The sequence below is a fragment of the Marmota flaviventris genome, chromosome 2, assembly GCF_047511675.1.
Source record: "Marmota flaviventris isolate mMarFla1 chromosome 2, mMarFla1.hap1, whole genome shotgun sequence".
Taxonomy (NCBI): Eukaryota; Metazoa; Chordata; class Mammalia; order Rodentia; family Sciuridae; genus Marmota; species Marmota flaviventris.
This window is the reverse complement of record NC_092499.1, coordinates 180,219,498-180,233,575: the sequence shown is the minus strand read 5'-3', so window position 1 is coordinate 180,233,575 and position 14,078 is coordinate 180,219,498. Positions and strand designations below refer to the sequence as shown.

General features: G+C 39.4%; 1 protein-coding gene across 4 annotated transcripts in view; it reads right to left on the bottom strand.

The window, feature by feature from the left end:
- The window catches only part of Itch (itchy E3 ubiquitin protein ligase), a 123,954-nt gene extending 109,876 nt beyond the window's left edge, over positions 1-14,078 (bottom strand). For 2 of the 4 annotated variants that reach the window (XM_071608854.1, XM_071608857.1), the window contains exons 1-2: positions 13,993-14,078; positions 10,093-10,169 (exon numbers count right to left, since the gene is read on the bottom strand). The gene's annotated coding sequence lies outside the window, so the exon portion shown is untranslated. Of the gene's footprint in view, positions 1-10,092; positions 10,170-13,937 lie in introns of all 4 variants that reach the window. The other 2 variants (XM_071608855.1, XM_071608856.1) reach the window with 2 other exon arrangements.

The following is a 14,078-nucleotide window of genomic DNA, read 5'->3' as shown; positions in this document are numbered from 1 at the left end:
CCAGCTACTACTGAGACAGAGGACTGAGTCAGAGTTCCAGGCCAGCCTAGGCAATTTAATGAGATTCTTCTCAAAATAAAATAAAAAGGGGGGCTGGGGATGTGGCTCAAGTGGTAACGCGCTCACCTGGCATGCGCAGGGCACTGGATTCGATCCTCAGCACCACATAAAAATAAAATAAAGATGTTGTATCCACCAAAAACTGAAAAATAAATATTAAAAAATTCTCTTTCTCTCTCCTCTCTCTTTAAAAAAAAAAAATAAATAAAAATAAAAATGGGTGGAAATGTAGTTGAGTAGCAGTGCACTTGCAGGTCAAGCATGGGGCCCTGGGAAAGAAAAAAAAAAAAAAAGGACAACTAAAAGAGTTGTCCCAATGTTCATAGCAGCATTGTTCACAATAACAAAAAGGTAGGGCTAACCCAAATGTCCATCAACTGCTAGACAGATAAAGCAAAATAAGGCCCAACACAAAAGGACAAATATTGTATGATTCCATTTATATTTGGGGTACCTGGAAGAGTTGATTCACAGAAAGCGAAAACAGAACAATGGTTTCCAAAGGCTTGAAGGAAAATGGGGGATTGTTCAATGGGTACAGAGTTTCAGCCAGATAATGAAAAAGTTCTGCAGAAGGCAGGTGATAAAGTTTGCACAGAGCAAATATACTTACAATCACTGAACTTAAAAGCTTAAAAATGGTGCAGGCATCCTGTCACATGTCTGTATTCCCACCTACTCAGGAGGCTAAGGCAGGAGAATTACAAGTTCAAGGCCAGCTTTGGGAACTAAGCAAGACCTTATCTTAAAATTTAAAGAACAGCAGGGTGCAATGGCCCATGCCCACAATTCCAGCAATTTGGGAGGCTGAGGCAGAAGAACTGAAAGTTCCAGGCCAATCTCAGTAAATTAGTGAGGCCTTCAGCAACTTAGTGAGCACCTATTTCAAAATAAAAAATGAAAAGGGCTGGGGATATACTCACTGGTAAAGGGCCCCTAGATTCATTCCCAGTACTAATAAATGAATACATAAATAATGAGATAAAACAGGGATGGAGCTCAGTGTTAAAGCACCCTGAGTTCAATACCCAGAACCACCAAAAAAAAAAAAAAAAAATTTTTTTTTTTTTTTTTTTTTTTAATGAAAATGGTTACGGCTGGGGCTGCAGCTCAGTGGTAGATGGCAGAGCATATATTTAGCATGCACAAGGCTCTGGCTCTGATTCCCGGCAGCATAGGGGGCATAAAAGGTTAAAATGGTAAATTTTACATTTTGCATGTGTGTGTGTGTGTGTGTGTGTGTGTGTGTGTTTGTGTTTCAATACTGAGAATTGAACCCAGTGCTCTACTACTGAGCTGTATCCCCACTCCCCCTTTTTTTTTAATTTTTGAGATAAGATCTCATTAAGTTGCTCATACTGGCATTGAAATTTCCAGCCTCCTGCCTCAGCCTACCTAGTAACTAGAATTTCAGGCATGTGCCATCATATTAGGCTGTTACATATATTTTAACCATGAAAAAAATACGAATTAGGCCAGATATCTTCATAATTTTCTGTCCCTTAGAAATAAAAACATCAATTTATATAGTAAAATCAACCAACTGAGCAGAACATATTCACTCCACATCTGTTCCCTCCCTAAATTTCAGCAAAATGAAATAAAGGAATAAAAAAATAGAGAAAGGAAGGCTGAGGTTGTGGTTCAGCAGTAGAGTGCTCACTTGGCATGTGTGAGGTGCTGGGTTTGATCCTCAGCACCATATAAAAATAAATAAATAAAATGAAGGTATGGTGTTCAACTACAACTAAAAAATAAATATTAAAAAAAAATAGGGAAAGAGGCTGGGGATATAGCTCAGTTGTTAGAGTGCTTGCCTTGCATGTACAAGGCCCTGGGTTCAAGACATTAGATAAATGTCAGCAATAGCAATATTGTGGACAATTAAAAGCAGCAGAGCAAGGTTCTGCATATTTCAATATATACAGGATAGAACTGGGGATCTGGATCAGTGGTGGAGTGCTTGTCTAGCATGCATGAAGCCCTAGCTTCAATCCCCAGCACTGGGGAAAAAAAAAAAAAAAGGCAACATAATATAGCTTTTTTCTTCTAAAAAATTCAAGAACAGAATAAAAATAATCTAGTATTTCCCTTTGACTACTGACTTTCTACAAAATCAAACACAGCTAATTTTTCTCCCATGCTTCTTTCCTTCCCATTTCCAAAGCAGAGCTATAATTAAATGAACCACCTAAAACTCCTTTTCATTTTCAGAACAAATGAACTCCAAAAACTAGGTTAGGCCATACTTACACACACACACACACACACACACACACACATGCACACACACAGCTTTCTTCATCAAATGAAACTAAGATGTAGTTCATTTGACCCTACTGTTGCATCCCTATGACAGCAGCAACTTTGTATAGTTTTTAGAAACTCAGTTGTTTTTTGTCTGTTTTCCAGTACTGGGAACAGAATTCAGGGTCACTTTACCACTGAGCTACATCCCCAGCCCTTATTTATTTTGAGACAAGTTTTCACTAAATAGCCAAGGCTGGCCTCAAATTTACAATCCTCCTGCCTCACCCTCCCAGATAGCTGGGATTACAAGTATGTGTTATCACACCCAGTTAACATTTTGCATTTTAATCAAGTATAAAGAATAATTTCCCTGTATACATCAAGAAAAATTTCATGAGAAAGTATAAACAGAACAAAAAAACCTGGTGAAAATCAAATCCTAAAAATTACTCTCAGACTATACAGAATAAACATATTCTAACTTCATTTATCAGTTATTCTGAATCATAAATTATTGTGTCAAATTTCTATATAGTTTCCAACAGTGAACCATTTGTTTCCAAATCTTAGTAAATACAAAAATTCCATGTACAAACTAAAGCCTAATGAAATTTATCAGAAAGTAACTGAGATCACTAAAACCCCAAGCTAGAAATGTGATAAGTAGTCAGGCATGGTAGCACATACCTGTAATCCCAGCTACTTGAAGCCTGAGGCAGGAGGATCACAAATTTGAGATCTGCCTGGGCAAGTAACTTAGTGAGTCCCCATTTGAAAATAAAAAGAGCTGGGGATGTAGCTCAATGGTGAGCACCCTAAGTGTGATCCCCAGTCCTGGGGAGGAAGGAAAGAGGGATGGAAAGAAAGAGGAAGGGAAGGAAGCGGAGGGGAGGGAAGGGAGAAAGGAAGGTGATAAGCAGATGAAGTTGAACTACTTTAGTTTTTCTTTGTCTTTCTTTTCTACTTGTATAAGATGGGAAATCATAATATATATGAGATCCATCATTAAGAAGGGTGCTGGAGGGCTGGGGATGTGGCTCAAGCGGTAGCGCGCTCGCCTGGCATGCGTGCGGCCCGGGTTCGATCCTCAGCACCACATACAAACAAAGATGTTGTGTCTGCCGAAAACTAAAAAATAAATATTAAAAAAAAAAAAAAAAAAAAAGGGTGCTGGAGCTAAGAGGGATGATGCAGGATCCAAAATATGGGGACTGGGCATATGGTTTAGTGACAGAATGACAAGTTTTTACTAGCACATGTAAGGCTATGGGTTTAATCCCTAGCACTGAGGAAAAACAAATTTTAAAAAGATCCGAAACATGAAAAGAGGGATAGCCCTTACAAAGCATTGTCTTTACACATCCTAGTTTTTACAGGAGTGAGTAGGGGGAAAATTTCAAAACTGGCCCTCTTTATCTATGGCAATTGTTGGCCTCCTACATGAGCTTTTGTTCCTTTCTTTTCATTCCCACTGCTACCTCTACAGCCAGATTGCCCCAGCCTCTAGAACTCCCCAGCCCTATACTACAGACCTCAATCTTGCCAAATAAATCTTCATAAAATAACATTTTATCCTCTCAGTCAATAGGTCTCAAGTTCATCCCAAAATAAGACTGTCTTTAAGGGCTGGGGATGTAGCTCAGTGGTAGAATGCTTGCCTGGCATGTGTGAGGCCCTGAGTTCATTCCTGGTACCACAAAAATAAAAACAACAGCAACAACAACAAAAATTCTTAGCTTTTCTAAGCTTTCTCCTATTACCAGGACCACACAAATCCTCTTACTCTCCTACCTCAAGTCCATTCCTGCCTCTGCACAACTGCACATTCTAAATCCAAATCATAAATAAGTTCCTTTCTCTATGCCTTAACAATTATTCTATTTAGGCCTCATTCAGCACTCGACTGCTTTGAGGTATTGCTTGAACTATTTTAAATCTTTATGTGGGTAAGGACTTTCTTCCCAAAGGGCAGAGAACATGGGTTATGCTACCGAAAGTCAAGTCCCAGATCAGAGGTTAAAAAGTGGTAACCCACAAGACAAATTCTGCCCACAGTAGTGATTTGTTTGGCCCACAGTGTTTATACTATGAATTCATAAGTTGCCAACATTTGAAAATGAAGATTTCTTATAAACTCAGAATATCCAGATTCTCTTTAGAAAAAAAAATTAAGATAAATGTAAGATATGAAAAGCTCATGCTGGAAAACTGAAAACCAAATAAAAGTAAAAACTGGTAAGTTAAGATGTTCAGGCTACATTCATTCCACACATCCCCCCCAGGATAAGAGTGATTCAAGTGAATCATGCATTTTAAAACAGGGAATTTTGGCTGGATATATAGCTCAGTTGGTAAAGTGCTTGCCTTGCATGCACAAGGCCCTGTGTTCAATCTCCAGAACCAAAAAAAAAAAAAAAAAAAACAGGGAATTTTGCCGGGCGTGCGCAGTGACTGGCACAGGCCTGTAATCCCAGCAGCTCAGGAGACTGAGAAAGGAGAATCACCAGTTCAAGGCCAGCCTCAGCAAAAGTGAGGCACTAAGCAACTCGGTGAGACCCTGTCTGTAAATAAAAATACAAAAACAGGGCTAGGGATGTAGCTCAGTGGTTGAGTGCCCCTGAGTTCAATCCCCTGTAACCAACCCCAATAAAAAAACAGGGAATTTTGTTAATTTTATATCAATTTCCTTATTTAACCTTTTGAAAACTTTCTATTTTTTATGACAAATATAGTGTAGATATATACCTAAAACCTTAAATAATTTTTAATTTACTTTTTTTTTTTTTAAAGAAAGAGTGAGAGAGACAGAGAGAGAAAGAGAGAGAATTTGTTTAATATTTATTTTTTTAGTTTTCGGTGGACACAACATCTTTGTTTGTATGTGGTGCTGAGGATCGAACCTGGGCCGCATGCATGCCAGGCAAGCGTGCTACCGCTTGAGCCACATCCCCAGCCCCTTTAATTTACTTTTAATTGATAAAAAGAATATGTCACGTACAATATGTTTTGAAATACGTACATTGTAGTAAACTGAGCTAAATAACATATATAACCTCATATACTTATTTTTTGTGGTAAGAATAAATTTTGCTTCAATTAAAACAAAAAAATAGTAAGCCAGCTGGGCACATACATTTTCAGCTACTTAGGAGGCTGAGGCAGGATAACTATAAATTTGAAGCCAGCCTGGACAACTTGGCAAGGCTGTCTTAGAATAAAAAATGGATAGGGTTGGGGTTTAACTCAGTGATAGTGCATCCTGCATTCAATCCCTAGTACTATAAAATTAATTAATTAAATTTTAAAAAACAGTGTGCCAGGGCTGGGATTGTGGCTCAGTAGTAAAGTGCTTGCCTAGCCCACTGGGTTTGATCCTCAGCACCACATAAAATTAAATAAATAAATAAAGGTATTTTCATCCATCTACAACTAAAAAATATTTTTTTAAAAAGTGTGTCACATTTGCTTTAACAGCTAACCCTTTGAAAGAACATGAATTTCCTAGCTTAAAGTACCAATCTGATATGTCATCACTGACTTAATTATTCCTCTTGCTCTTGTCAACATTGGAATCTATCATATTCACCCTAAATAATCTTACTGAATGAATACATAATAATTTAAGAAAAGAAGGTTGGTGGTAATAATGACAACAATTAACAACTTGCATTTCATGTTTTCTGAGAGCCTTGTTCAAACAGAAACCCATGATCTCTATGGATATATATGCCTTAACTATTCCCAATTTACAGATGAGGAAACTAAGGCACAAACAAGCAGTTTGAGCAATGCCACACTGCCAATTCATGGTAGAATCAAAGTTCAAAACCTATCTAATTCTGCTGGGCCTGGTGGCACATGCCTATAATCCAGCAGCTCCAGAGGCTGAGACAGGAGGATCTCAAGTTCAAAACTAGCCTTAGCAACTTAGCAAGGCCTTAAGCAACTGAGTGAGACCCTATCTCTAAATAAAATATAAAAAGGACTAGGGATGTAGTTCAGTGGTTAAGCACCCCTAAATTCACTCCCCAGTACTTCCCCCCCCCAAAAAAAAAATCAAATTCTAATATACAACATTAACCTCCACATTGATTCTTTAGCATCCTTTCCTCTGTGATCAAAAATCAAGACTAACCAGGTACTATGGCACACACTTATAATCCCAGCATTTCAGCAGGGTGAGAAAGGAAAATCACAAGTTCAAGACCAGCTTCAGCAACTTAGGGAGCCTCTGCCTCAAATTTAAAAAAAAAAAAATTTTAAAGGATAGGAGTGATGCAACTCAGTAGTAGAGCAGTCCTGGGTACAATCCCAAGTACCTCATGCATACAAACAAAGAACCAAAAGACTAAGCAAAGCATGATGGCGCTTGACTATAATTCCAGCTACTCATAGGGCTAAAGCAAGAAGACCACAAGTTCAAGACCAGCCTGGGCAATTTAACAAAACCCTGACTCAAAAAAAAAAAAAAAAGACCAAGCGCGGTGGCACACATCTGTAATCCCAGAGGCTTAGGAGGCTGAGACAGGAGGATCGCAAGTTCAAAGCCAGCCTCAGCAAAAGTGAGGTGCTAAGCAACTCAGTGAGACCTTGTCTCTAACTAAAATACAAAATAGGGCTGGGGATGTGACTCAACAGTTGAGTGCCTCTGAGTTCAATCCCTAGTACCAAAAGCAGGGGAAAAAAAAATTAAGATAAACATGGCTTCTCATTTATGAAGCACTGGATATTAGAAAATCTTATAATATTTCTGAAACTAATCCTATATTGTGTTGTCAACAAAGCCCAGAAAAAAAGTCAATCTGCATATGAGGCACTAAGTATAATCAGAGTAAGCCAGAAAGAACCTGAGAGATCATATTCAAAACATCCAACAGACAAGTGAGGAAATGAATCCTAGAGAGACTTAAGTGAACTGCCCATGATCACAGAATTTAAGAAATGAAAATTACCATGACTAGACCCCACATATCTTTCCAAAAAAGAACTGCTTCGTGAACTTGGGATAAAATTGATACTTTAAGAAATATTTTAAAGATATTTGATATAGAAAATGATCTTTCCCAGCACATTACTTTTTGTAAGGTACTAGATCATTAAAGAAATGAAAGTTAGTCAGGCATGGTGTCACAGGACAGTAATCCCAGTGACTCAAGAGGCTGAAACAGGAGGATCACAAGTTCAAGGCCAGCCTTAGCAATTCAGCAAGGCCCTAAACAACTTACCGATACTCTGCTTCAAAATAAAAAATAATAAGTGCTGGGGATGTAATTCAGTGGTAAAATGCCTCTGGGTTCAATCCCCAGTACCAAAAAGAAATGAAAGTTATGAAAGCTACCTTGTTTCTTTGCTATTCCTTTTCCTCTTTTCTGTCCTCCATATTTTCATTTTCATGTCTTTTCACCTGTCATCTTTTAAGACTTCTTCCTTTTACCATCTTATTTAACTGCTTTCCTTCTTACCCACTTCCTTTCTAGTATCACTCACAAATCACCCCACCATCTCCTTCCTTTCTCTTCATAATTATCAAAAGAAACAGATTAAGCATACATTTAATAATAGCAAATGGGATACCATGATAAGCATATGACATCCCTAGTCTGTCTCAAGCATTTGTAGGATAGTTAGTTAATAAAAATATAAAACAAAGGGTCACACAGGTGAATTGATAACAAACATTAGTGCTTACAGTGGAGACAAGAACAGAGGTATGAATGGGTACGTCAAGCAAGGCGATGAAGACAATGTCTACTAAAAGTCTCAAGATTAGGGTTCAGCAAATGAGGGACTACTCTCTTCCTTGCCAATGTTTAAAGCAGAAATATAACATGACTTCTCACGTATAACCACTGGATATTAGAGAGTCTTATATTTTTAAGTTTCTTTTTTACCCCCAGCTTATTGGAGGCATAACTAACAAATAAAAACTATATATATAAAGAAATGAAAGTTAGTCAGGCATGGTGTCACAGGACAGTAATCCCAGTGACTCAAGAGGCTGAAACAGGAGGATATATATATAGAGAGAGAGATATAGATATAGATAGGTAGATAGAGATAGATAGATATAGATAGATATATAGAATATATGTTTTTATGTGTATATTTATATATCAAGGTGTATATGTATACCTTGTTTTGATATCTGTATACAACATGTAAAGTGATACAATCAAGCTAATTACTACACCCATCCCTACAGTTATCTTTTTTGTGTGTATGGTAAGAATGCTTAAAATCTATTCTTTTATATCTCATAATGTGTATTTGAAATTATACATTATTATCCACTCTAGTTACCATTCTGTATATTAGGTCTCCCAAATTTATTCAATTTATAAGTCTGTACCTTTTAACCCAGCATCTTCCCATTTTCCCCATTCCCCCACCTAACTACTGCTAACAACTCTTCTACTATTTTTATAAATTTGACTTTTCTTGATTCCATATATAAGTGAGATCATATATTTGCTTTTCTGTGGCTTATTTTACTTAGCATAATGTCTTTTAGGTTTACCCATGTTGTCCCAAATGGCCAGATTTCCTTCTTTTTTAGGGCTAGGTAATATTCCATCACTTACATACCACAATTTCTGTAGTCCCTTCATTGTCAACAGACACAATAGCCATTATCTTGGCTATTGTGAATAATGCTGCAACAAACCTAGGAACTCAGGTATTTCTCTTAGGTAGTGATTTTATTTCCTTTGGAAATGATTGAATCATATAGTATTTTGCCTTTCTCTCCCTATTAAGCTTTTTTACCTAACAATTCACCTACCTACTCTATTTACTCCTATTCTTTCACTGTTTGGCTTTATGGTCTACTTCCCCCGGCCCCCCACCCCCGCCTTAATCAGTAGTCTTCCTCTTCTCTCTCTTCACATTTTTAATATGAAATCTCTCTTGTCCTCATGCTTTCCTTACAATAATATTGCCAACACTTCTTCCACCTCATGGATCTAGACAATATCTAAATAATATCTTTTTTTTGTTTGTTTTTTGGGGTTTTTTGGGGGGCAGTACTAGGGATTGAACTCTGAGACACTCTAACACTGAGCTACATCCCCAGCCCTTTATATTTTATTTTGAGACAGGGTCTCACAATATTGCTGAGGCTAACCTCAAACTTGCAATCCTCCTGTCTCAGGGAAAGTTTCTGGGATTACAGGCATGTGCCACTGCACCCAGCAATATTGTCTTAAATTGTAGATTCATACTCTTTTCTGAAGATTTAATATGCTTTATTTGACCCTCACAACCATGCCAAGATGGAAGGTAAGAAGCAATACATCTGTGTTAAAGATAATAAATTGAGGCTGAACAAGACTAAATAAATTGCCAAGTCACACAGCTTGTCAGTGACAAAATCAAACGAGAATCCAGATCTTTTCTTTCAACTGTTTCTACTATACCATGTTGACTTCTTTTTAATTCCTCCACTTCTTCACCACACATATGCCCGTGTCTGGACAAGTTTACAGAGATTAATATTTATAAAACAACACTAGTGGAAAAAGTGTGTATATATATATAAGGGAGTTATAAAAACAGAAAAGTCAGAGGACCCAAATTAAGAGACGATGTGGTTCACAGGCTTATCCTTGCAAAGGATTTGGGTTACAGATCCAAGTGTAAACTGCCTATTTGTTTCTTCAACCAATTGATGCAGCCAGCATCAACACTGCTCTGTCCCCACATCTCCCACAGCAGTTATATGACCAGGGCTTGCCCTCTGTACCATCCTGTCCCCAAATATCACTCACAGGAATGTCACTGTACCTGAATTTCTCACTGTTCGAGTCACTTCTTTGGGTTAAGGCGTTGTCTCCAGAAGGCCACTGTGAAATGCATGTTACCTGAGAGGGGAAGGAGGGTCCATTAACAAGTTACTCCCATAAATACATCAGATTTGTGATGACCTTGTGAATCTCACAGAACAAGGTTCTCCCCACCACCACCACCACCACCACACAGGTCTTAAAAAAAAGGGAAAATTTTTGATGGAGCAGGAAGGATAAAAGGGCAAGTTAGGGGAAAATGAATCACACACAGTATGGGGTGATACCCATCTGGGTATAATGGACATGTGCAGCAAAATGAGGATGGCCATATAAACACACATTCTGTCTATAAGGGTCATTGCCTATAAGGACATTTTTTGCAATCTGGAGGCTCCTAGGGACAGGAAAATAAAAAGCACTCCAAGGATCCGGGTATAATCAGTTCTGAAAAGAAGCAAAAAAGCTGAGCTGGCAGCAGTTTTCCAAGGACAGTGCACTGCTAGAATGAAGGAGGAAAGGGACAAGAACAGCTTCTAGTTAACTGCTTCTAGTTATGAGGATAGTTTCCAACTGAACATTTTTAGCTGAGGGCCAACTTCCCAACCAGAGAAGGCTAGAATTCAATTCTGCAAATCCTCTTGCTGATTTATATCGACTCAAAGCCAGTATCACAGCCACAAAAATCAACATGCCTTTTATGAATGCTTATTATGAGCCCAGAATTTGACTAAACAACACAAATACGGGGGGGGAAACATAATAACTTTGAATACCTTTCCTTAATTCATTTAAAGGAAACTAATCCCCAAAACCCAAAACTGAGAGGAAAGGGGAACAAGAAGGGAAGTAGAGAAGGGAGGGAGATATTTCCTATCAGGACTAACACAAATTTCTTAAGCCAGAATGAATATAACAAAACTCATATCTGGGCCAAAGTTCCTCATTGAATGAATTCTTGCCTAAACAGTTAAGAGGCATAAGCTAGAAATATCTTTTTTTATTGGTATAATTCCAGAATTTCTTTAATAGCACAATTCACCTTGATAAACTGAAGAATACCAAACCAAGAGTTGCAAAACCTGGTTCTAGTTCTAGTTCTGACTCTTAACTTTCTTAGGCAAAATGTGTAATTTTTAAAAAATAAACAGATAATTAAGAGGTTGCCACCAGTCTAAGAATAGAATATAGCTAACATTATAAATCACCTATTAGGCAATTGTCCACTGGTAGCATCACTAATCAATCAACACTTCCCCACAGAACTCACACAACCAGAATCCCTAACACAGTGTTGCTGGAAGCTATTTCCAGTTAGCCTATAAACCAAAATATATTTGCTACTATGGAGTAGATAATCTCTTCCAACTGTAAAACTCAAATACAAAGTTTCTGTGAGCCAGAAGAAAACACTTCTAACAAGACTAAATCAATAGTGTCGATAGTCACAAATTTCAGTTCAAACTCCAAATCTGTTCCAAATGACACCTAATTTGGTTCTAATTTCTCAAAGATGCGTATAAACAATTCACTCTGATATTATTAACATATATAACCTGTCAATATTATTCAGACATGCTAATGGGTTTTTTTGAAAGAAAAAAAAAAGGAGCTCTTTACTCAGAAAAAAAATTATGTGTGTGTGTGTGTGTGTGTGTGTGTATCCAAAAATCTGGCAACACAATTGCACTGGTAGAAAAATAAATCCAACTTCAATCGTATGGTTAAAAATAATAATAATAATAATAATAAAATATAAAAGAAAAAAAAAGAAAAAGAAATCCAACTTCTTGATCATTCCTACCTCCAAAGTCAAGCTTTACCACTTCTCAAGACCTAGACTTCTACAACAGTCATTCTTCTATCCTTTCTCTTGTCACCAGAGCCATCTTTCTAAATACACATGTATTCACATCTCTTTCCTGTCTAAAAATCTGTTATTTCTAAAAACATGAAATTCAAATTTAGAATTATACTTAGAACAGTTCATATAGTTGCCTCCTTTTTTTTTTCTGTTCTCAAGTCCCAAAAATGCTCTCTTTCCCCATTCCAATCCCGGTTTCCCCCACCCCAACCCTTTTTCTCCCACAATCCCCTGAATATGAACATAACATTAAAGCATTAAGGTATTTCCTCTGCCTGCTCTGTCCTTTTTCCCCACCTCTACCACACTCCATTTATCATCTAAGATGGAACTTCTACTCCACAGGCAAGCTTTGCCTCCTCCTCTGGCCAAACCCCAGAAAGAACGAGAAACTTTCTTTTCTGTCTCAAAGATTTTTGAGCTGTTCTTGGTATGTCTACAGTTTAGTAGTTCCCAAAATTACCTGAGGCATGTTTTTAAAATAAATTGGGAGGAGTCAACCCAAACCTACCAATCATATCAGAAATGAGATCCTGGGACTTCTACTTTTAAAAAGCTCCAATTATTCTAGTGGTCAAATCTAGGGATCACAAGCTTATCTCTCTCCCAGTAAGTACAAAGACGTGTGTTTTTTCCAAACAAATAAAGAAATTACTTTTAACAAAATAAAATGAAGAAGTATTCTGCACTTGTTTCTTATTTCATATTACATCCCTGTGATTTGTACGCTGAAGATGAATGAATTCCTTTTGGACATACATTCACTATTCAAAAGAGAATTTCCACCTTCATTTCTAAATCTGAAAAATGAAATAACTGCACCTGGAGTAAACTGTGGACTACACAGCATTGGCTCTCGTCAGATTTCCCATGAGAACTTTATTTCCAATGAGAACCAAGTTCTTTGCCAATTTTGAGAGTGAAAATACACTGCCTTTACATACTCAGGATCTAATTATATAGAAATAGATATAGGAAATCCCACTTAAGTGCAATGATAGATGGCTGGCTTGTGTTCCCTAATTTTCAAAGAAAAATCCCACTCCCCCCCCCCCCCCCCCGACTTCAAAATAAGTTTACTGCAGCCATTGAAGAGTGGCAGAAAATGTAACAAGATTTGGATACGAAAGTAGCCAAGAAAACAAGCTGATTTACAGGGCAATAGTGAATCTCCGGTACTTCGCAAGTTCACCCAATATGTCGCTAACTTTAGGCCCACGCTCTATCTAGGGTGCACAGACTGACCCTTGTGTTTCTGTTTAAGTCGCGGCCTGGAACTAAGTCTGAAAAGTTTAATTCCCTACTTAAAAGTCATATCCTCATCATGTTTCGACACTCCGAATGGTTCACGGCTACTTTTTTCTTTGCTCTGCCAAAGAAAAGGGCACTCTCAGGAAGAAGGACAGTGACAGCTCCACGTCTGCAAAAGTCGGCGCCGTGGCGGCGGGCGCCAGGGAGGGCGCCCAGGCCGGGACCACCGCGCTAGGGGACAATGGAGAGAAGAGGGGAGTGGAAGAGAGAACGGGAGGCAGCCGCCGTGTCGGGCTCTCCCAGCGAGAGGGGGCTTGGAAAACTCTCGGGAAAGCCAGCCAGGTGGCAGGTGGGCCCGGCCGCCGCCCCTCAGAGAGCCACGTCGCCCGGGCGGGCCGCTGCAGCCGGGCCCCGCGCGTAGGCCAGACTGCTGGAGAGTGGCCCCCGGGCGCGGCAGAGGGGCGCGGGGCAGGACCCTGCCCACGTCCGACACAGCCCGGCCCTCTCACAACTTGCAGCCGGCCAGGCGAGGGGCTCCGGTCATCTCGACCAGGCACTGGCCTCTCGGGGAGTCGGGTTGGCCCCTCCACCCCTGCCCAGCCCGGGCCACCAGCCCAAGCTCCCCGCGCCCCCCACGGGCACCGGCTCTAAAAGAGGAAGGAGCAGCCACCGCTTGGGCGCCCCGGCTTGAACGCCGCATTCATCTCCCCTTCCTCCCCCCAGGCACTCACATCCAGGCTCCCTCCGGTCCCCAGAACGGCTCCCAGCCCGCCCGCGGGTGTTTACCGTGACTTGGGGCGGCGGCGAATCTTCAGTCCCTTCGACTAAGATGGCAGCCGGTCCCGAGCCCCGACCACAGCGACTAGACCAAG